At 44.6% G+C, this 23,417-nt stretch overlaps 1 long non-coding RNA gene across 1 annotated transcript; it reads right to left on the bottom strand.

The window, feature by feature from the left end:
• Positions 1-544: 544 nt before the first annotated feature.
• Positions 545-14,795, bottom strand: LOC144320563 (uncharacterized). Its single transcript, XR_013386192.1, has 2 exons — positions 14,558-14,795; positions 545-674 (listed from the first exon to the last, which is right to left on the bottom strand). It is a non-coding gene; the product is annotated as an uncharacterized LOC144320563 (long non-coding RNA).
• Between the last annotated feature and the right edge of the window lie 8,622 nt (positions 14,796-23,417).

The raw sequence follows: 23,417 nt of genomic DNA, 5'->3' as shown, positions 1-23,417 counted from the left end.
AAACTGTAGAGACCACTAGTAGGTTAGGTGGAGACAAAGATGGTCACTGGAGGTGGGTAAGGGGATGGGGTAATTGAGTGATGGGCATTAAGGAAGGCACTTGACGTAATGAGCACTGGGTATTGTATGCTACGATGAATCACTGAACTCTACTCTGAAACTAAAAAATACACTATATGTTAACTAATTAATTTTTTTAAAAAAAGATAGTCATTGGAAAGTCCAGACTTACATTCCACCACCTTAGCAAACCTAATGAGAAAAGGCCTCTTTCCAGCAGCACTAGCAAATCTGGAGTAGAGTTCTCACCGGGTCACATACCCATTTCGGAACCCATGGCATGTATGCCCTGATTGGCCAAACCTGGGACACACACTCACTTCCTTTGTGGAGAAAGTCTTGCCAGTGCCTCTAAGACTATGGGAAGCAGGAGAGGGAAGTGGCTCCCCTAAGGAAAAAGAGTGCTGTTATCACAAGAGATAATAGATGCTGGATGGGCAAAAACAGTACACAATCACCTCACCAAAACAAATGAGGCCAAAGAGTCTCATCAACATAAAATCTCTTCATGAATTAGTGGAGTTAAAACTTGAAAGATGTGGAAATTTTTCTGACTCAGTTCAATTCCATGAACATTTATCCAACACCTGCCAGCATGCTACGGGTGCCAATGCCTAGAAAAGTACAAGGATACAGGTGAGAAACTAAAAACACAGTGATAAAAACAACAACAACAACAACAACAACAACAACAAAAACACAGTGATGAGTAAGATTCAGATCCTGTTCTCATGTTCACGATCTGATACAGGGATTCTTGAATTTTATCATACAGAACAAGTTCACCTTGGGGATCTTATTAAAAATGCATGTTTCTGGGGCACAATCTAAGATTTTTCTGGTCTGGTAAGGGTGGGATTGGCTTTAGAACTGTCTTTAAATACGCATCTCCGGTAATTATGCTGCATGAAGTCCAGGAGCTACTCTTTATGGGATTCTCTGATATGATGGAGGAGAAAGATATGCAGAAAGGAAGTCACAGAACATCGGCGAGTTGCCACAGGACTAGGGTGAATGTCCAAGAGGAGGGTAGGAAGCAGTATCCTTGTTCAGTTTATATCATGCATTTTACACAAGGTATGGTTTCCTATAAAGGAAACTACAGGATTACATCCAGCCCACTGTGAATGTTTCTGATTATGATGAGCCTGGAGATATTTGGAAGATGAGAAACTAAGAGTTGGCTTTGTTCATTTGCTTGTAACAAGCCTATGTATTTCCTCTGCTTTCATTCCAGTGAGAATTTTTAGTCATAGTGCAAATTAGTTTACCCTTCAGATTTTATCCTATCCCAGGCGCCTGGGTGGCTCCCTAGCTGAGTGACTGGCTCTTGGTTTTATTTTATTTATTTATTTTAAAGATTCTACTTATTTATTCTTGAGAGACGGGGGAGGGGCGGGGGGCAGAGACACAGGCGGAGGGAGAAGCAGGCTCCATGCAGGGAGCCTGATGTGGGACTCGATCCCAGGTCTCTGGGATCACGCCCTGGGCCGAAGGCAGCGCTAAACCGCTGAGCCACCCGGGCTGCCCTGGCTCTTGGTTTTAAGTTGTGATCTCCAGGTCATGAGATCCAGCTCCTTGTCGGGCTCTGTGCTTGGTGCAGAGTCTACTTGGGACTCTCTTACCCTCACCCTCTGTCCCTCCCTCCCCTGTTCACAGGTGTTCTCTCTCTCTCTCTCTCTCTCTCTCTCTGAATGAATGAATAAATAAATAAATCTTAAAAAAAAAAAAAAGGAAGTATGGAAGGGTTGGATAAAGTCTTTTTTAAAAGCAAAAAATATTTATTTATTCATTCATTCAGAGAGAGAGAGAGGCAGAGAGAGAGGCATCGAGGCGGGACTCAATCCGGGGTCTCCAGGATCACACCCTGGGCTGCAGGCGGTGCTAAACCGCAGCACCACCGGGGCTGTTGCCCCCTGCCTCCTTCCATACTTCCTTAACTGAAATCTTCATCCTTCTTTGTTTCCTTCAAATTGTTTCAATATTTCATTTCACCTTTAAAAATTATTTACTCTTATATACTATTAGGGTTCCATTTAGATTGACTCTTTTAGTAATAAATAAGGAGGTACCTTACCCTCGTAAGATGTAGGTGTAACCCCTCAATATATGTGCAGTCTTTTTTAAACTAGCATAGGTTTCTGAGTCTAGAGTTTCTATCATTATAGGATGTCATAGACCATTAAAATAAAAAAAATAATTTTTAAAGAGGCCAATTGTGGTGGTTTAGAATGTGTCCACCAATTCTTCAGAACTCCCTTCAATGGATGGATCCTAATTTCCCTTCCCTTGGGTATGGGTTGGGCTTAGTGATTCACTTCTAATGAATAAAATATGAATAAAATATGGTGGAAGTGACAGTATGACTTCTAAGACTAGGTCACAGGAGGCACTCCAGCCTCGTGCTTATTCTTTCTCTTGAATTGCTTGCTGCCAGAGAATCTAGCTGCTGTGCCATTAGGACACTCTGCAGCACTATAGAGAAGCCATGTAGGCAGCCCCGGTGGCCCAGCGGTTTAGCGCCACCTTCAGCCCAGGGTGTGATCCCAGAGACCTAGGATCGAGTCCCACATCAGGCTCCCTGCACAGAGTCTCCCTCTGCCTGTGTCTCTCTCTCTCTCTCTCTCTCTCTCTCTCTGCCTGTCAGGAATAAATAAATAAAATCTTTAAGAAAAAAAAAAAAGAAGAAGAAGAAGCCATGTAACAGGAGACTGAGGCATCTAACTAACAGCCATGTGAGTGAGCCATCTCGTAAGAGGATCATCCAGGCTTGGTACAGCCCTCAGGTGAAGGCAGCCCCAGCCACTATCTTCACTGCAGCCTTGTGGATGATGCTGAGCCAGAACCATCTGGCAAAGAAGCTCTCAGATTCCTGATACTCAGAAACCGTGTGAGATAATAGCTTGAACCTGCAAAGTTTTGAAACAATTTGTTGCACAACAGTAGATAACTAATACGCTAATAAAAAGGTGCTACCCTTTTATTTTAAAGTAAAGAACACTTCTTTAAACTATCATTTGTGGGATCCCTGGGTGGCTTAGCGGTTTAGTGCCTGCCTTCGGCCCAGGGCTTGATCCTGGACACCCAGGATCGAGTCCCACATCGGGCTCCCCGCATGGAGCCTGCTTCTCCCTCTGCCTGTGTCTCTGCCTCTCTCTCTGTTTCTCTCATGAATAAATAAAATCTTTAAAAAAAAACTATCATTTTTATCACTATCATTTTATTTTTTTAAGATTTTATTTATTAATTTGAGAGAGAGCATGAGCAAGGGGAGAAGAGAGAAAGCAGAGGGAGAGGGAGAAGAAGACTCCCTGCTGAGCACGGAGCCCGATGTGGAGCTTGATCCCGGAACTCTGGGATCATGACCTGAGCCAAAGGCAATGCTTAAACAACTGAGCCACCCGGTGCCCCTCCCGTTCATTTTATATAATAAATGATTAAAATCCTTTAACTTGTTATCATGCACAATTTAACATACTGGAGAGTGAACCCTCATATACGTAGCTACCCAGTTCAACAAATATTAACTCATGGCCAGTCCTATTTCATCTATTTTTTTTTTTTTTTTTTTTTTATGATAGAGAGGCAGAGACACAGGCAGAGGGAGAAGCAGGCTTCATGCACTGGGAGCCCGACGTGGGATTCGATCCCGGGTCTCCAGGATCGTGCCCTGGGCCAAAGGCAGGCGCCAAACCGCTGCGCCACCCAGGGATCCCTCCTATTTCATCTAGACCCACATTCATCCACCCATACCCATTGTAAATTATTTTGAAGGAAACCTCAGACATTATAATTTTTCATCTGTAAATATTTTGGTATATATCTCTAAAAGAGAAATACCCTTTTATTTGCTAAAAAAAAAAAAAAAAAAAAAAAAAAAACCTACGTTGTCTTTTAGAGTTTCCCACAATCTGATTTTGTTGATTACATCCCTGTGACGTCACTTGACATGTTCCCCTGTCACCATATATATAATTATATATAAATTGATTATTTGATCTAAAGTGAGATTTCTCGGAACGTCTGGATGGCTCAGCAGTTTGGCGCCTGCCTTCAGTCCAGGGCCTGATCCTGGAAATTCGGGATCGTGTCCCGCATCAGGCTCCCTCCCTGCATGGAGCCTGCTTCTCTCTCTGCCTATGTCTCTGCCTCTTTCTCTCTGTATCTCTCATGAATAAATAAAATCTTAAAAAAAAAATAAAGTGAGATTTCTCAAGCCCACCATAATTGACATTTTGGGCCAAATAATTCTTCATTGTGGGGAATCATCCTATGCCATGTAGGAGGTTAAGCAGCATCTCTAGTCTCTAACCATTAGATGATAGTAGCACTCTCTCTCCCAACTGTGACAATCAAAAATATCTCCAGACAATGCTAAATGTCTCTTGGAAGGCAAAAGTGTTGAGAGTCACTGATTTTTACTTGCTGGTTTTGCAGGAGGTATACTTTATTTATTTATTTATTTATTTATTTATTTATTTATTTAGAAAGATTTTATTTATTTATTCATGAGAGACACAGAGAGAGGCAGAGACACAGGCAGAGGAGAAGCAGGTTCCCCACAAGGGGCCTGATGTGGGACTCGATCCCAGATCCCGGGATCACACCGTGAGCGGAAGGCAGACGCTCAACCGCTGAGCCACTCAGGTGTCCCGGAGGTATACTTTATAGGTAGGATGTGCACTTCTGTCATGAGGCATAAATATCTAGATGTCCGTTCTTTTTGTGCTGGCTGTTACTGATGATCATTGCCAAAACCTCCCTTAATCCATGAGGGGATGCAAAATTCTTATTTATTAACTGGGATACTTCCATAAGGAGAAACTTCCTTTCATCAACTATTTGGTTACCTGAAGTGCAATTCATAGAGGAAAGATAAGATCTCTTCCTTTATCTTCTAGTTTTCAAAATAACAAGCTCTGCAAAGGTGTTCCTTGAGGATTTGCAGGTATATGAGCTGCTGAAGTCAGGCACATTTGATGTATTTCAATCCACTGCAGTTTCTATTCTTAAAAATGTTCAGAGTATCCCCTCTCCAGGTACAGACCATTCAATGTAGTTGCTGAGCCTTTTTGCATTACTCAAGCATTCCCTGATAAATTTCTTGCTTTCTTGGTTCCACATGCTCTTCCAGGCTCAACTTGTATATTTCCTATACCTAATCTGGAATCAGCCATTTTTCCAAGAAGCTTGATTTCTGTTCTTGGGAAGTAGTAATTAGAGGTTATAACTTGGGCACTCCTTAGCTACTTTGTTTTTATTTCTAGGCTTTCTCAGTACACAGAGCTGGAAAATACATTTTCTTTCTTTTTTAAGAAAAAATACACTGAGCTCAATAGTGGTACTTCCAATTCAAAAATCAGGATTCTAGCGAAATTAAATTAACCTCATTGTTCTTCATGTTTGTACCTCTTTGATTCCATAGTGAAAATCTGGCTCTCCGGCACCTCCAACATAATTACTCCATTGTTTCCTTCCACAAAACATAAAAAATAGTCTCAGAACAACAATACTAACACTAAACTGCAAAGCTCTGTGTCAGAAAACTAACCCCATTCCTGATATGTGGATTCCCGTTCGTTGCCACTTCGGAAGCTTGCCTTTTCCTAGACGTAACCACCGAGTTAGGACTACATCATATTCTAGGGCCTGTACAGCCTGCCCTCTAACTGCAATTATGTTGAAACTACTTAAAAGCACAAAGATCAAACTGTTTCAAGCCCAGATGAAGCATTTCAAATGCTGACCGTATCTGAGTTTTTAAAAATTATAAGCTATATGCCATTTATATTAGAAACCATTTCTATTTGCCTAAAATAAGGCAAATGCATTTTGCTGCCCACCTGATTTTAGGTGTGACCATGCATTTCACTTTCACCAGTGAAATTGAGTGGAAATTACATGTGTCACTTTCAGACTGAAGCTCTTTTCGTTTCCTGTGGCAACTGGATTTTTCGAACTAGTAGGTACTCCATTAGCCTGGGTTCTGGAGTGAGGACAGATAGGATGACCTAGTCTGTCCACCATGGACATGCAGCCTAAGTGAGAAATAAAGCCCCATGCTCTGTCCAACACACGGCCTTCCTGTACCATTCCCAGAGAACAGTCTTCCAGAATCTTCTTGAAAATGTCTACAGGTAGACAGCTTATGTCACATGAAGCAGTGTGCTTCATTTCCTGAGACCTTTGTTTAAAAGATCTTTATATAGGGACACTTGGGTGGCTCAATGGTTGAGCATCTGCCTTTGGCTCAGGATGTGATCCTGGAGTTCCGGAATCAAGTCCCACCTCCGGCACCCTGTATGGAGCCTGCTTCTCTCTCTCCCTGTGTCTCTGCCTCTCTCTCTCTCTGTGTGTATCTCTCATGAATAAATAAATAAAATCTTTTAAAAAGAAAGTTCTTTATATATCAGGTTGACTTCATTCTTCCTCTTACGGCAATGCATTGCTTCTGTGAGTAAAATTTAATCCCTCAAAAAAAAAATGTAATCCCTCTTGCTACAAATTCCCAATGTACTACCTTCTTCTCAGTAGAAAAATATACCCAGTTTTTTGCAGTAATCCTCAAAGTCATTATTTCCAGATGATTCTTTCTCAGTCCACTCACCTCTGGGCCATTCTTCAGGCTAATAACCAAGAGGACTATGAATTTGGCATACAATATTCTCTACTCCCCTTCTCCTCCACCACTGCTACTTCCCTACATTGGTTGCTGCTCCAATGGAAGCCCTGCCACAATAAAACAAATCCCTCAAAGACACTTTTGATGTGAAAATCCTCCAACAGATCAAAACCACATCAAGAAGAATAACTAGTAGTTAGGTCTGGGACTATAATAACCAAAAAAAAAAAAAAGGGACAAATCCCTGAATTTTGCCTTCAGGGAGAATTATCGGAACAATGGGTTTACTGTATAATTCCAGCCCAGTCATTTTTGGGACTAAGTAGTCTGAAACCAGAGAAAGGAAACCAGCTGCAGAGAATTCCAAGAAACATCAACTTGTGTGTACTTCTTGGAGGGAAATTTCCAGTGATTTCTGGGAATATTTAGTAACTTCTGTGCTTACATATGTTTGGTGTGTAAAGGCAAGTGCTTACCCCAAAGCTATTCATTCAGAAATTGACACAGTGAGTCTTTATATTTTTAAGAAAACTCTCATTTTTTCCCTAATTTCTAAAAATACCACATGCTGTCATAGAAAAATTTGGAAAACACGGAAAAGTATACATAAGTTGCAGTTAACAGTTATGACAGGTACTCATACATTGCATATTCAATAGATGATGGTACAGCTACTAGTGGTCATGTCTGATAGAACAAAATTATGCCTCAAAACTCTTTGGCTGTGTCCTTAAAAATGTAACAGAGTTTAAACTTTTGAAGCTTTAACTCTCTCTTTTCTGCTAGACTTATAGAACTGATTTCAATTCCTTGACTTTCCATGTAAGGCAATCAAGAATAAGAAACCTTGGGGCAGCCCGGTTGGCTCAGTGGTTTAGCGCCGCCTGTGGCCCAGGGTGTGATCCTGGAGACCGGGGGTCAGGTCCTACGTCGGGCTCCCTGAGTGGAACCTGCTTCTCCCTCTGCCTGTGTCTCTGCCTCTCTCTCTCTCTGTGCCTCTCATGAATAAATAAATAAAATCTTAAAAAAAAAAAAAAAAAGAATAAGAAACCTTATGACTATTTCATGGCTGACCAAATTGTCAAAGAAGTCAAAGAAGTTTGGCTGTTCTCCGTGGCCCACAGGAAATACTTAGTTCAAGCTCAACGTGTTTAAAAACTGAGCTCATCTTTCACTCAAATCTGAGGTTTTCCCTAGCCATGCTATTTTTTTTTTTCCCAAAGAGATGAAATAATGCTTATTTTCCTGGCTCATCCGGGTTGCAACATCAATGCCTCTCTCTCTCTCTTCTTCCCAACATATTTGGGAAGATAGGAATTCCTCCTTTAAACTCTAAGGGCAGCCCCGGTGGTGCAGTGGTTTAGCGCCACCTGCATCCTAGGGCATGATCCTGGAGACCCTGGATCGAGTCCCACATCAGGCTCCCTGCATAGAGCCTGCTTCTCCCTCTGCCTGTGTCTCTGCCCCTCTCTCTCTCTCTCTCTCTCTCTCTGTGTCTCTATGAATAAATAGAGCATGGAGCCTGACGCGGGACTTGATCCTGGGACTCCAGGATCTCGCCCTGGGCCAAAGGCAGGCGCTAAACCACTGAGCCACCCAGGGATCCCCTCCATCATTCCTTCTAATGCTCTAATGTGTCCTTATGTTTCATTAGTCCTTTTTCCAAAATGTGTGAAACTCCTCTTCGCAAATCTAAACTCTTTGGCCTACTGCCATTCATCTAAAAACTAATGCTCTACTCTGCCAGGCATGGTGCGGGCAGGAAGGCTACAATGATGCACCAAATAAACAAGCTCCCCTGCCCTTGTGGTGCCACAATCTAGTGGGGGAGACAGATAACAAGGTAAATAACAAAATAAATGTACGACTTGGGCCAAATGCCTGAAGGAAATAACTACAGTGCTGTGCCCAAGAACCACAGTAGGGAGATGGTTAGTGGATCCTGGATGATGTGTAGATCAGTGGGGGTGAGAGCAGTGAAAGAGCAAATAAGGAGACCAATAAAGAGTCTCCTGCTGTTGGGCAGCCTGTCATGATGATGGTTGGGATTATTGTGGTGGCAGTGAGGACAGGGGACACAAAGGGGATCAGGGAAGGGCTGAATCCAAGACCATGTCCAGCTTTCTGGTTTAAACAATTGGGGAGACCGTAGTGCCAGTGCTGAGAGGAGGAATATGAGACAAAAGTAAATCTGGGAATTAAAAGCAAGAGTTCGGGCAGCCCAGGTGGCTCAGCGGGTTGGCGGCGCCTTCAGCCCAGGGCCGGATCCTGGAGACCCGGGATCGAGTCCCCTGTCGGGCTCCTTGCATGGAGCCTGCTTCTCCCTCTGCCTGTGTCTCTGCCTCTCTCTCTGTCTGTGTCTCTCATAAATAAATAAATAAATAAAATCTTAAATAAATAAATAAATAAATAAATAAATAGTTCCATGTTGGACCTAACCAGCCCTGGAATCACCATAGTAACAGCCACCGGGGAGCAGGCTCCCATGACCCTCCCCTTAGACCCAGCTCTCCCAGAGAGAAGCAAATCCTTTGGGCAGCCAGTGGTTGAACAATCATCATCCCAGCTGGGGACCCAGCACAGGACCCAGCACAGAACAGCTTTGACCTTGGCCTATTGAGTCATCTTCTACAGTCTCCAGGGGAAGAAGCATCTGGCCATAATTCTTCCCCAGTAGCACCTGCTCCTAACCCCTCCTGGCTTTAGCAGGAGAGACAGACAGAAGGGGATTTCTTCTGACGACTCCTTCGTCTAGCACGGGCACTTCAGGCTATCTGTGGAACAAAACGAAGAGGAACTCCTCCTTCCCATCCTTCCAAGGCTGAGATCCCTTCCAAGAGGAAGATCTGCACCTCCCCTGCCCCCATGATTTCCTGTCAATCAGGAGAACAGAGATCTGCCTCTCTCTGATCTGGAGCGTGCGCTCTACCTCCCTACCTGCTACAAGCAGAGAAAGGCAAAGTCTGCCTTTTGCAGGTCACAGCCATCCTGAGGCTGAGTTCTGGCATCATGTCCAGTCCGGCAGTGTGGGCCAGGGCCTGTCCCATGGGTGCAGGGCTTCTGACTGGATGGTCCCTGCCCCATTCCAGGCAGCCCTCCTTGGACAAGCTGAACCAGACTTGCCTCCCTGGCAGTAACACATGTTGTGTGGCCTGCGGAACCTGCTTCTGGCTGGCTACTCTCACCCCAGCCATCAGGGTGAGGCCCTTAAGTTTCTGGAGAGGGACATTACTGCTAGGGCTGCTGGCCTTATCATTTAGGCTGCCCAGAATGTGCAAACTGTGTTCTCTGAGGCCAAAGGTGCCCTGAGACCAGAGCTGCTGCCTGTAAGTTGGCCAGACTCGGTCCTCCTGTTCCCAGGGGACAGCTCCTTGATGCCCAGAGCAGCCCTTCTTCCCATGCTGGAGGAGGGGACATCAGATGAAGACAGGAGCATTTGCCACTGGAGACACACTTCCTGGTTGGTGCTCCCAGCCTCCTGGCTAGTGACTCCATCTAGAGGTAGGTATGGACTGACCCCTCAACATGAGGACCCTCAAACCCATGTGGCAGGCCTGGGAGGACACCCTTGCCTGCTTTTGTGACCAGGAGCAGCCCACAAAGTCCTAAGCTTGCTTGGCCTTCCACTTCATGACTTTTGAACTTGACTGTTCACGAAATGAAAAGAAAGGAAAAGGAGAATTGTATTTTCTCTCATTCCTTTGAAGCATGTCCGTCCAGTTTATACTGGGTCATTCAGAACTCCCACCTCAGTAGTTACTTTAATTTGTTCTTACAACCAGTAGTTACTTCTATTTGTTCTTAATTTGTGTGATGCCTTTAAATTGTGCCTTTACTGGGCGCCTGACTGGCCCAGTCGGTAAAGCATGGGACTCTTAATCTCGAGATCATGAGTTCAAGCGCCACATTGGGCATGGACCCTACTTAAAATAAAATTAAAATTAAAAATAAATAAGTTGTGCCTTCCCAAGAAGATTGAGATCATGTTCTTTTGTGCTCACCACTGTCTCCTCTGTTTGCCTAGAGCTGAAAAGGCAGCAAACCTCACCCCTGGTTCGTGCACAGGAAAACAGCTCAGCTTGTAGCTCTGGCCTCCCGTGATAGCCTTCCTGGGCCCAGTGCCAGCCCTATCAGTTATTTGCACATGGATGCCCCTGGGGGGCAGGAGGGAGGCTGGAAGGGGCCGGAAGGGCTGTCTGTGGGGCCCCTGTCCCTTAGAAGAATGAAGTCCTCACCACAGGAGGAAGACCCTGACTTTCAGACTTTGGATTGTGAGGGAAGCAATTTTAAAAGGTTCACCATGGGGGCGCGGGTGTCTCCATCTGTTATGCGTCTGAGTCTTGATCTCAGCTCGGGTCTTCACCTCAGGGTCTGGGTTCATTGGGCTCATTGCTGCATGTGGAGCCTACTTAAAATAAAAGGTTTGGTTAACCTTTTATTTTATTAACATACAGGCATGTGACAGTCCGTAAATAAAACAGAGGACTACCAGAAATGACAGCACTGCTCCACCCTCTCGCTGAACGGGCATATCCTTTTGGATGCTTTGGGTCATTGCACAACACTCAGTGCCCCCTCGGAGCAGCTCTCCATCAGTGAGGATGGAGATGACAGTCACCATGACCATCCTTCCCGGCTTCATGGCCAGCTCAGATCTCCGTGCCCAGCTTCTGTCCCCCTTGTTCTTGTCTGAGTCCTCATTTGTCCGTCAGAAGTCAATTTATTCGTGCAAGTGGGACAATGGCAGGCAAATTGCGCAGGAAAAGAAATAATAAACTCAATTACTCAGCATTTGAGGCTTGAATTCCAGTAACACAGAACTTCCCGTCTTCCTCCTCCCACTCACGAGAAAGCATTTATGTTGACGCAGCGCCATCTGCTGGCCTCCCGCACCAGTGCTGCTCGTCGCCCTCCAGAACGCGCTCCTCGAGTGCGGCTGACTGTGTTGCGCACTGCGCAAGGTGACAGTGTGCATGAAAGCATGGCCACTCTCCTGCCGGGTGTGCTGGTTAAACTTGGCACAAGTCAGAATCATTTTGGGGAATCATTTATTATTATTTATTATTTATTTATTTTTTTATGGTTTTATGGTTTCATTTATTTGAGAGAGAAAAGAGCATGAGTAGCGGGAGGGGCAGGAGAAGAGAAACAAGCAGACTCCCCGCTGAGCTGGGAGCCCCCACTTGGGGCTCCATCCCAGGACCCTGAAACCATGACCTGAGCCAAAGTCAGACACCCATTGAGCTCCCCCACAAGCATGTCCTGGGGAATCTTTTAAATGGAGACTCCTGGGCTTTGCCTGCAACAATTCTGGATTGGGGGGGTCTAACATAGGTCCCAGGAGCCTGTATTTTAAGCAAACGTCCCAGGTGATTCTGAAGCAGGGAGTCCACGAATCGCATTTTGAGAAAAACTAATGATAGAGAATCTATAGTGGAATGCACTATTACAACGTAATCTGGTCAATGCCACAAAGTATAGACAGAGACGGCTGGGGACACAGAGAAGAGACATGGAATCAGACTTGAGAAGAGATTAGAAAAGCTTCCCAGAAGGTAAGACAATAGATAAATAGAAGAAGTTGCCAAGGTGAATTGGGGAACACATGCAGCCAGAGGGTGTAGCACATGCAGAGGCAAGAAGGCATGAAACCACACCCAGGTTGTGTGGGAAGCTGGAGCGAAGTGTGGGTGAGAGTCAGAAAGGAAGAACCTGGAATATGAAAATCTAACTTTATCCTAAAAGCTCTGGGGGCTGTGGAAACTTTCCAAGCAGGAGGATGGGCCAGATCTGCGGTACAGGAAAATCCATCCGACTTAGTCGATGTGAGCTTTAATTTACTGCCAGGTACTGACTGATTGGGGTACACTGGACCACTGCTCCTGATGCCGCATTCTCTGTTTTAGAATTGTGGCTCAGTGGTTGAGCGTCTGCCTTCGGCTCAGGGCGTGATCCCAGAGTCCTGGGATCGAGTCCCGTATTGGGCTCCCCTTGGGGGACCTGCTTCTCCCTCTGCCTGTGTCTCTGCCTCTGTCTCTCATGAATAAGTAAATAAAATCTTAAAAAAAAAAAAGAATTGTACATCCAGGGGCACCTGGGGGGCTCAGGGGGTGAAGCCTCTGACTCTTGATGTCAGCTCAGGTCATAAATCTTGGGGTTGTGAGACTGAGCCCAGTGTCAGGCTCTGCACTGAGTGTGTGGAGATTGGTTAAGATTCACCCTCTCTCTCTCTGCCCCTCACTCCTAGCACTTTCTTTGTCTGTCTCTCTTTCAGAAAATAAAAATTCAGAATTGTACATCTGTGCCCTTTGCTAAATGACCTTTGCAGCACCTGCCACTAGCACAGAGTGCTTTCCCCTGTTCGACATCCATGACTTGCTCTGGCCAATGCAATGCTAGTGACACTGTGTCCCAAGCAGAGGCTTTAAACGTGCTTGTGAGGTTTAGCTTGTTCCTTTGTGCTTATGCAATTCACCAGCCTTCATGGCCACTGGGCCTAGAATGATGAAGACCAGAGAGCTGACCTAGGCTAGACCTGCAGCCTCAGTTAAGGGGGCTGGGGGACGGTCAATCCACAGGCTTAGGAGCCAGAAAATAAATGTGTGCTGTGTGTCAAGGAAATACCAATGCTGTTATTACAGAGCATTATTGCAACAAGTGCTAATACACTGACACAAGAAAATATTTTCTGGCCAGTTTTTTTTTTTTTTTTACACTTATTCAAAGATTATGGTATTTCTCCAGTAAACTCGAATTAGGCAGCTTGAGCTACCAGGCACCTTAGATATCTGACAATACGCCAGTCCCTCTCAGCTTTTGTTTGTTCTTTTTTAAGATTTTATTTATTTGAGAGAGAGAGAGAGAGAGAGAGAGCATGAGCAAGGGTGAGGGGCAGAAGGAGAGGGAGGAACAGACTCTTGAGCAGTGAGCGGGACTCAGAACTCGATCCCAGGACCCTGAAATCATGACCTCAGCAGAAGATAGATGTTTAACTGACTGAGCCACCCAGGCACCCCTCATCCTTTGTTAAGAGCAATCATTATAGAGGTTTCCCAACCTGTAGCCACTGAGGGGTGACCTTGGGTGTCTTCATGTCCGTAAGAAGAGAGGTACTAAGCCGGAAAAGTGGCAGGTACACAACCCACTTCTGCTTATACCCTTCCTTCCCCTTGGCCAAGCTCAACTCATGGTCCTGACCACAGAGTGACCCAACAAAGCTAAATTTAATTATATACTTGAAACAGAAGTGGGGCCCAACCTGACCTCCAAATATCCTAAGTGCAGTACTATTATTCCTTGTGGGGAAAGGGCCCACAGGAGGGGTCAGGGAGCTCTTAGGTCTTTGTCCATTCTTCAGTTGTACCTGATAACCCTGCTTTACTCTAGACAGCAGAGTGGAGAGAGCATTGGGTCAGGAGTCAAAAAAATAGCTCTGCTGCCTACTTGTCTGACCTTGAGTAAGTCACATAAACTGCCTCTCAGTTTTCTGTCTGTAAAGCTGGGATGATAGGACCTGCCCCCAACCATTCCCTAGTTGTTATAAGATGAAAAAATGCTCTCACAACAGTAAACTGAGGGGCGCCTGGCTGGCTCAGTTGGTAGAGCCTGAGATTCTTGGTCTGGGCGGGGGGGGGGGGGGGGGGGGGGGGGGTGATGAGGGTTGGGGGGGTCATGACTTGGAGCTCCACGTTGAGCATGGAAATTACTTAAAAATAAGATAAAAGAGGGGCGCCTGGGTGGTTCCATCAGTAAAGCATCTGCCTTCGGCTGAGGTCATGATCTTGGGGTCCTGGGATGGAGCCAGGTGAAGGGGTCCCTGCTCAGCCAGAGAGCCTGCTTCTCCCTCTGCCCCTCCCCGCTGGGGAGCAGCCTCACCTGGAGCGGGGAGTCTGAGGCTCAGGCCGCCCTGGGCTTCCTCCCATCTCAGCTGCCCTCCATCAGTTGCTTTTTGCCTTTTCTCCCGGTGTGACTGGTACCAGGCTCCCCTGCCCCCGCCTGACTTCAGTGTGGGCACGCGGTGGTCCCGGCGCACGGAACTCTGCACCTGAGCCGCAACCGCTCCTCAGCGCCGCGCAGGGCTCGGTTCCTCCCCGCGCGCCCCTGGGCGGCCCGGAGGGGGGAGCGGGGGGGCTCGTCGGACGTTGACCGCGGATTCGGATCCCGCGGAGTTCACGGTTCTCCGTTTCCAGCTCCCCGATCCCCGCTCGCCGCCGACACATAAACACCTTCGCCCGCTCATCCGCATATTCTGCGTTGTTCTCCCGACGGTGAATTACAAGCCCAGGGCAAAACTGCAAAGACCGTCTTTTTTTTTTTTTTTTTTTCTTCTTTTTATCGATTTTATGTATTCATGAGAGACACAAGGAGAGAGAGAGAGGCAGAGACACAGGCAGAGGGAGAAGCAGGCTCCACGCAGGGTGCCCGACATGGGACTCGATCCGGGGTCCCCAGGATCACGCCCTGGGCTGCAGGCGGTGCTAAACCGCTGCGCCACTGGGGCTGCCCAAGACTGTCTTAAGGGTCCTTTCGGTACAGGGTCCTTCCTTCCTTCCTTCCTTCCTTCCTTCCTTCCTTCCTTCCTTCCTTCCTTCCTTCCTCTTCCCTTTCCTTCTTTCGTTTTCTTTTCTTTCGTTCTTTCTTTTTCTTCCTTCCTCCCTCCTTTTCCTTCCTTCCTTCCTTCCTTCCTTCCTTCCTTCCTTCCTTCCTTCCTTCCTTCCTTTTTTTGTTTTGGTTTTGTTTTCAGCACCAAGAGTCTAGGACCAGGTTGTTCTTGAAACCTTTCCCACTCCACGACTGTGCCCCAAGGTATCGCTGTTCTATCTACTAGGACTAATTTGAGTAATTAACTTTTTAAAAGTTATTTGCTACATGATAGTATCTTAATGCGCTAACATGTTTGTCTTTTAATAGCAGTCTGTGAAATCTTGGAGGAAGGGGGTACAAGGGGGGATGAAACGAAAGAGACTCAATTTCAAATGAAAAGAATTGCCTAAAGAGATTATTTGTAGGGGCAGCCCCGGTGGTTTAGCGGTTTGGCGCCGCCTTCAGCCCAGGGCCTGATCCTGGAGACCGGGGATGGAGTCCCACGTCAGGCTCCCTGCATGGAGCCTGCTTCTCCCTCTGCCTGTGTCTCTGCCCCTCTGTCTCTTATGAATAAATAAAATATTTAAAAAAGAGAGAGAGAGAGATTATTTGTAGACAGAGACATTGACAGCGATGGAGCAGCGCGCCCACATTGCCAAGAGCCCCAGCACCTGCTCGCAGCCAGCACCATCACCGTTTACTGCTCAGGACGGTGAGGCTCCGCAAGGTTAGGGATCTGCTTAGGGCTGTGGAACCCGGCTTGGGACTCGGTCTTTGACTTTGCACCTCATTCTTTAAAAAAGAAAGGGGCAGCCCAGGTGGCTCAGCGGTTTAGCGCCGCCTTCAGCCCAGGGCCTGATCCTGGAGACCCGGAATCGAGACCCGGGATCGAGACCCATGTTGGGCTCCCTGCATGGAGCCTGCTTCTCCCTCTGCCTATGTCTCTGCTTCTGTGTGTGTGTGTGTGTGTGTGTGTGTGTGTGTGTGTGTGTGTGTCTCATGAATAAATAAAATCCTTTAAAAAAAGAAATTAAAAAAGATTTTATTTATTTATCTATTTATTTATTTGAGCAAGCAAGGGGAGTAGCAGAGGAAGAGGGAGAAGCAGCCTCCCTGCTGAGCAGAGAGCCTGACTGGGGCTTCATCCCAGGACCCTAAGATCATGACCCCAGTTGAAGGCAGACGCTTAGAATGAGCCACCCAGGGCCCCCTCTTGTCACCTCATTCTGCTGTAGGGAGCATCTGATGAGGCAGAGGTTGCAAAGAGTGACTGAAGAATATATTGAAAAAATTGTTCACAGATTTTAATTTTCCTTTGTTTTATAACTATTATTATTATTTGCTCCATTCGTTTTGCAGCTCCTCCTCTCCTGCTCACTCAAAGGAACATTCTGTGAGCACAGGGGCTTTGATGTGTTCACTACTATATTCCTAAAACCATGACTGACCTTCTGTAAGTACTAACTGAAACAAAAAAAGAATCAATCGATAGGAATAATAAAAAGGCAGTATCAATTTACACCTCAGTAAAGCTGAAAAAAATAGGCTGAGAAAAATCCACTGATTTTTTTAAAGTGATGTTTTGTTAAATTGGATTTGTTTTATTCTTACTATGAGATCCTAGGGGATGATAAAAATTATATATGTTCATTATATTTTGTTCATATGAAACAGAAAAGTGAAAAAAAAATTAATACACAACACCCATTAGGATGGCAGGCACACACAAAGGGGCCATGTGAGGAGAGAGTAAGAAAGTGACCAGGTGGGGCACCTGGGTGGCTCAGGTCATGATCTCAGGGTCCTGGGATCTAGTCCACCATCTGCTCAGCAGGGAGTGCGCTTCTCCCTCCCTCTGCCCCCGCCCATTCTTTCTCCTCTCTCTTAAATACATACAATCTTTAAAAACAACAACAACAAAAAGCCCACATGCAAGCCCAGCTTTCACCAGACACCAATCCTGAGGACACTTTGATCTGGGACTTCCAGCCTCCAGAACTGTGAGAAAATAAAAAATTTAAGCTGCTCAGATTATGGCAGTTTGTTATGGCAACTGGAGCAGATCAACAGGATATATGTCTACATTTCTCTTGAGTAAATACCAAGGAGAGATTGCTTGGTTTTATGAGAGATGTGCATTTAACTTTACAAGAAATTGCCAAACTGTTTTCCAGAATAGCTGTATGATTTTGTGTTAACATCAGCAATGTATAAGAAGTGTAGTTGCCCTACATCCTCATCAATATTTGGTGTTACCTGGTGGGACTTTTTCTGGTTTGTTTTGTTTGCTTTAATTTGAGCTATCCTGGTGGTATATACTGATATCTCATTGTGGTTCTGTTTTTACATCTTCCTGATGATTGGTGATGTTAAGCATATTTCAAGTGCCTGTATGTTCATCATATGTCTTCAATGACGTATTTGTTCAAACTCTTTGCCTATTTTGTTTTCCGGTTGTGTTTTGTTATTTCTGAGATGTAAGGGGTCTTTCTTTATCCTAGATACAAGCATTCAATTAGGTACATTTTGCAAAGATTTTCTCCCAAGTCTATCTTGCCTTTACATTTTCTAAACCTTGTCTTTCAAAGGGCTTAAGTTTTTCTTTTTAATAAAGTCCAGTTTATAAAGTTTTTGTTTAAAAAATTATAAAGTTTACTTTTATGGTTTATGCTTTTGTGCCCTAAAAAATCTTTGCCTAAACAAAACTCACAAAGATTTTCTCCTTTCTTTCAGAAGTTTTATAATTTTTTACCTTTTACATTGAGGCATACGATCCATTTTGAGTTAATTATGGCTTACTGTGTGAAGTTAGAATTGAGTTCATGTTTTTCCAATGGATAGGCTATTATTCTAGCAACACTGTTTGTTTGTTTCTTAAGATTTTATTTCAAGTACACCCACCATGGGGCTGGAACTCATAACCCCAAGATCAAGAGTCACATGCTCCACCAACTGAGCCAGCCAGGCGCCCCTCTGGCAACATTGTTAAAAAGACTATCCTTTTCTCCTTTGTCAAAAATGAATTGACTCTATTTGAAGTCTATTTCTAGACTCTCCAATCTGTCCCATCCACAAGCCTATCTCTACATGAACACCACTCTGTACCCTTACAGTAAATCTTGAAATCAGGTGCAGTTCTCCATTTTTGTTCGTCTTATGGTTGTTTTGTTTAATCTAGATTTTTTGTGTTTCTCTATAAATTTTAGAATCAGCCTGTCCATTTCTATCAAAAACATTAACAACCTACTGAGAGAGTGATTGAGACTAGTTAAATCTATAGATGATTTGGGGGGAGAATCGACATTGTAATAATATTGAGTGTTCTATTTACTTATTAATTTTTAAAAGATATTTATTTGAGAGAGAGAGAGAGCAGAGAGAGCAAGCAGGCATGAGCAGTGGGGATGGGCAGAAGGAGAGGGAGAAGCAGACTGCCTGCTGAGCAGGGAGCCCGATGCAGGACTCGATCCCGAACCCTTAGATTATGACCTTAGCCAAAGGCAGACGTTTAACTGACTGAGCCACCCAGGCACCCCAATATTGAGTGTTTTATGCATAAACACAGTATATTTATTTATTTAGGTCTCTAATTTTTCCTGGAAATATTTTGTAGATTTCAGTATTTTGTCTTTGCATGCTATTTGTTAGCTTTACTCCTAAATATTTTTCTTGTTTTAATATTACCACAAACAGCATTTCAAACACTTTTTGTTTGTAATTGTCTGTTGCTAATGCATAGACATACCACCGTTTCTCTATGTTTGATCCTCAATCTTGCAGCTGGAACTCATGAGTCCTGGTAGCTTTCTTGTAGATTTCCTTGGGATTTTCTACATCCATGCTCATTGTGAATGAAACAGTGTGTTTCTTCCTTTTCAATCCTCCTTGTCTTAGGCACTGACCCCCAGAATAATGTTAAAGAGACATGATGAGGGCAGACATCTTCGTCTTGTTCCCTACATTCTCCATTAAGTATGATGTTAGCTTTAGGTGTGTTTGGTTTTGTGTCGTATGCTCTCGGTTCTTCGGCATCCCGTTGAATCCTGCCATAACTTCGAACATGGTCATGGTAAATATTCTGCATGTGTGTGGAAAGAACTTACATATATAATATATATATATATTTTTTTACTTATTCAATCATGAGAGACGTAGAGAGAGGCAGAGGCAGAGACACAGGCAGAGGGAGAAGCAGGCTCCATGCAGGGAGCCTGACGTGGGACTCGATCCCAGGTCTCCAGGATGAGGCCCTGGGCTGAAGGCGGCGCTAAACCACTGAGCCACCCGGGCTGCCCAGAACTTATATATTTATCTCCTCTCCTACATGTTCTCATTTTAACACTTCCCCACATGTCTATACGCATAGATATTAATGTCTTAGTGATGTATTACTCCAAGAGATCATATTCAGGTTTTTAAATTAATTAATAATTTTTGTTTATAGCTTGGAAAACATTTAGTATCAGTATAAAAAACCTTCCTTGGGATACCTGGGTGGCTCAGTTGAGCATCCAACTCTTGGGTTTGGCTAAGATCATGATCTTAGGATTGTGAGGTAAGCTCTGAGCTCAGCATGGAGTCTGCTTGGAATTCTCTGACTTTTCCAGTCCTTCTCCCGCCCACTTATACACAGGCACTGCACTCTCTCTCCCTCTCTCTCAATAAACAAACAAAATCTTTTTTTTTTTTTTTTAAGCCTTCCTCTTCCTGTTTTCTTCCTCCTTCCTGAATGTTATTACAGAGCATTTCATTATATGGATGGACCACACTTGAGTAGTGCTTCCCACTTTAAAGATTTTGTTTGTGGACTTTTGTTTTTTAATCAGGAGGGCAACTTTCTCTTCTCCTTCCTCTTCTTCTTTCTTTTTTTTTTTCCCCCCTAACCTTTAGACTCCCTTCTCTCATTTCCCCCAATGCCTCTGGCAACCCCTGCCTCTGGCAACCACCACCAGTCTGTCCTCCTGTATCTATGAGCTTGGCTTTTAATTCTTGCCTTTTTTTTTTTTTTAAAGATTTTGTTTATTTATTCATGAGAGACACACAGAAGAGAGAGAGAGAGGCAGAGACACAGGCAGAGGGAGAAGCAGGCTCTATGCAGGGAGCTCGATGTGGGACTCAGCCCAGGACCGACCCAGGACTCACCGGGGACTCACCGGGTACTCACCCGGGACTCGACCCGGGACTCCAGAATCAGGCCCCCCCAGAATCAGGCACTAAACTGCTGAGCCACCCAGGGATCCCTCTTCTTGCTGTTGTTTGAGATTCCACATCCTATGGTTTTTGATTTCACTTAGCATAATGTCCTCAAGGTGCATCTGTGCTGTAGCAAATGGCAAGAATTCATATTTTTTATGGCTGAATGAATAACATTCCATGGCACATACCACAATTTCTTTATCCATTCTTCCATCAGTGGACACAGGCTGTTTCATATCCTGGCTACTGTAACTAATGTTACAATGAATATGAGGATGCATATAACTTTTCAAAGGAGTGTTTTTGTTTTTCTTCTGACAAATTCCCAGATGCGGAGTTGCTGGATCATATGGTAATTCTAGCATTAATATTTTGAGAAACACCATAGTGTTTTTCATAGTGGCTGCACCAATAAACATTTCCACCAGTGGGGCACAAGTGTTCTTTTCTCTGTCTCCTTGCCAACATTTGTTATTTCTGGTCTTTAGCCATCATCTTATTTTTTTTTTTTTTTTTTTTTTAATTTTTATTTATTTATGATAGTCACACACAGAGAGAGAGAGAGAGGCAGAGACACAGGCAGAGGGAGAAGCAGGCTCCATGCACCGAGAGCCCGATGTGGGATTCGATCCCGGGTCTCCAGGATCGCGCCCTGGGCCAAAGGCAGGCGCCAAACCGCTGCGCCACCCAGGGATCCCTCTCTGTCTCCTTGCCAACATTTGTTATTTCTGGTCTTTAGCCATCATCTTATTTTTTTTTTATTTTATTTTTATTTTTATTTATTTATGATAGTCACAGAGAGAGAGAGAGAGAGGCAGAGACACAGGCAGAGGGAGAAGCAGGCTCCATGCACCGGGAGCCTGATGTGGGATTCGATCCTGGGTCTCCAGGATCGCGCCCTGGGCCAAAGGCAGGCGCCAAACCGCTGCGCCACCCAGGGATCCCTAGCCATCATCTTATAGCCATTCTAACATGTGTGAGATGATATCTCATTGTGGTTTTCCTTTGCACTCCCCTGATGATTAATAACGTAGAGCATCTTTTCATGTACCTACCTGTTGGCCATCTGTAGGCCTTATCTGGGAAAATAAAATTTCAGGGCAGCCCTAGTGGCTCAGTGGTTTAGTGCTGCCTTCACCCCAGGGTATGATCCTGGAGACCTGGGATTGAGTCCTGTGTCGGGCTCCCAGCATGGAACCTGCTTCTCCCTCTGCCTCTCTCTCTGTGTGTCTCTCATGAATAAATAAAATCTTTAAGAAAAAATAAAATTTCATTCTATGAATATACCACATCTTATTTATCTATTGATATGTTGAAGGAGGTTTGAGTTGTTTCCACCTCTTGGCTATAATGAACTATGTTGCTATAAACTCTCACATACAATACAAGTTTTTGTGTAGACATAAATTTTCAGTTCCCTGGGGTATATACTCAGAAGTGGAATGGGTTATAGGGTAACTTGATGTTTAATTGAGAAACTGCCAGATTATTTTATGAAATGATTGCACTGTGGTGCCCAAGATTGCGAATCCGAGAAACCACCAAGGAGCCGACACCGACGCAAACACATGAGGGTTTATTTACAAGCTCGAGCTTGGGTCCAAGTATACCTGACACAGCAGAGCAGGGACTTGGACCCCGAGGTGGGTTCCAGCTTAGTTTTATGGGCTGGTCTAGGGGACCTCCAGAAGGGGTGGAGGAATTTCTCAAGTTCTGTTTACATTCTGATATGGGGCTTTCAAGAGCACTGAGCTCTGTTCTTATTCTAATAGGGGCTTCCAGCCCTTGGCTTGGGCTCAGTTCTTATTCTAATATGGGGCTTTCTAGGACATTAAGCTGTAAGCTGTTTTTTTTCCTGTAACTGAAGTAATGTAAATTTCAGCTGTTATTCACAGGGGCCTGGGATGGCTCTACTTGTGCTAACGCTGAACTTAAAGTGGAATGGCCTTAATTTTCTCGGCCTCCACATGCACCATTTTACAGTTCCTCCAGCAATGCATGAGAATTCCAGTTTCTCCACATTTTTACCAACACTTGTTGTGACCTGACTTTATTTTAATCTTCTCCTTACTTTCTAATTTTTCTTTTTCCCTGCCTCCTTGACTCACTTCCCTATGTACTCCCCTCCCTTGCACAAATCATCAGAATTTGTGATATTTCTCAGAGCCGAAAATAGTTCCACTAAGGAACCCTTTCCCCTGTGTTTTCTTAGATCCTAAACTCCTCTTCAGTTAAAATCCCTGCTGGCCTTTAAACTCACATTTCTGCTATGCTCATCTTTGAATTTCTAATCCTTAGCAGGCACGCCCCCATCTAAATGCACTGTACTCCATCAATGTTTCTTTCTTTTTTTTTTTTTTTTTTTTAAGATTTATTTATTCATTCAGAGAGAGCGAAGAGAGAGGCAGAGACAGAGGCAGAGGGAGAAGCAGGCCCCATGCAGGGAGCCCGACGTGGGACTCGATCCCGGGTCTCCAGGATCACAAACCCAGGCTGCAGGCGGCGCTAAACTGCTGCGCCACCGGGGCTGCCCCATCAATGTTTCTAAAGATCTCAGGGTTTGAAAAGAACCTTAAAAGTTTCCTAATCTAATTCATTTTGTTTAATGTTGCATAGAGGTGGAAAGAAGATTGAGTGAAAAAAAGGTGGGGAATAAGAAAAGAGGAGGGAAGCAGGAAGAAGCATTGAGTATATGCCTGACATTTTACATACATAATCTTATTTAAATCTCACAACACCCCCATAAGATTGGTGTATTACCTTTTCCTTGTTTCATAAATGAGGCTACTGAGGCTCAAAGAAGTTAATGATTTTGTTCAGGGTCCCTCAGCTTGTGAGAGTCAAATTTAGCTACCTGCAACTCCAAATCCTGGGATCCAGGAAGCTCTTGAATTTCAAGGAGGAGGATGATCCTCATGGGCATATGATTACCACGTTCCTTGCTCCTGGACAGACA

Source organism: Canis aureus, chromosome 1 (assembly GCF_053574225.1).
Source record: "Canis aureus isolate CA01 chromosome 1, VMU_Caureus_v.1.0, whole genome shotgun sequence".
Taxonomy (NCBI): Eukaryota; Metazoa; Chordata; class Mammalia; order Carnivora; family Canidae; genus Canis; species Canis aureus.
Note: the sequence above shows the minus strand (reverse complement) of the source record. Positions and strands in the feature narration are given on the sequence as shown.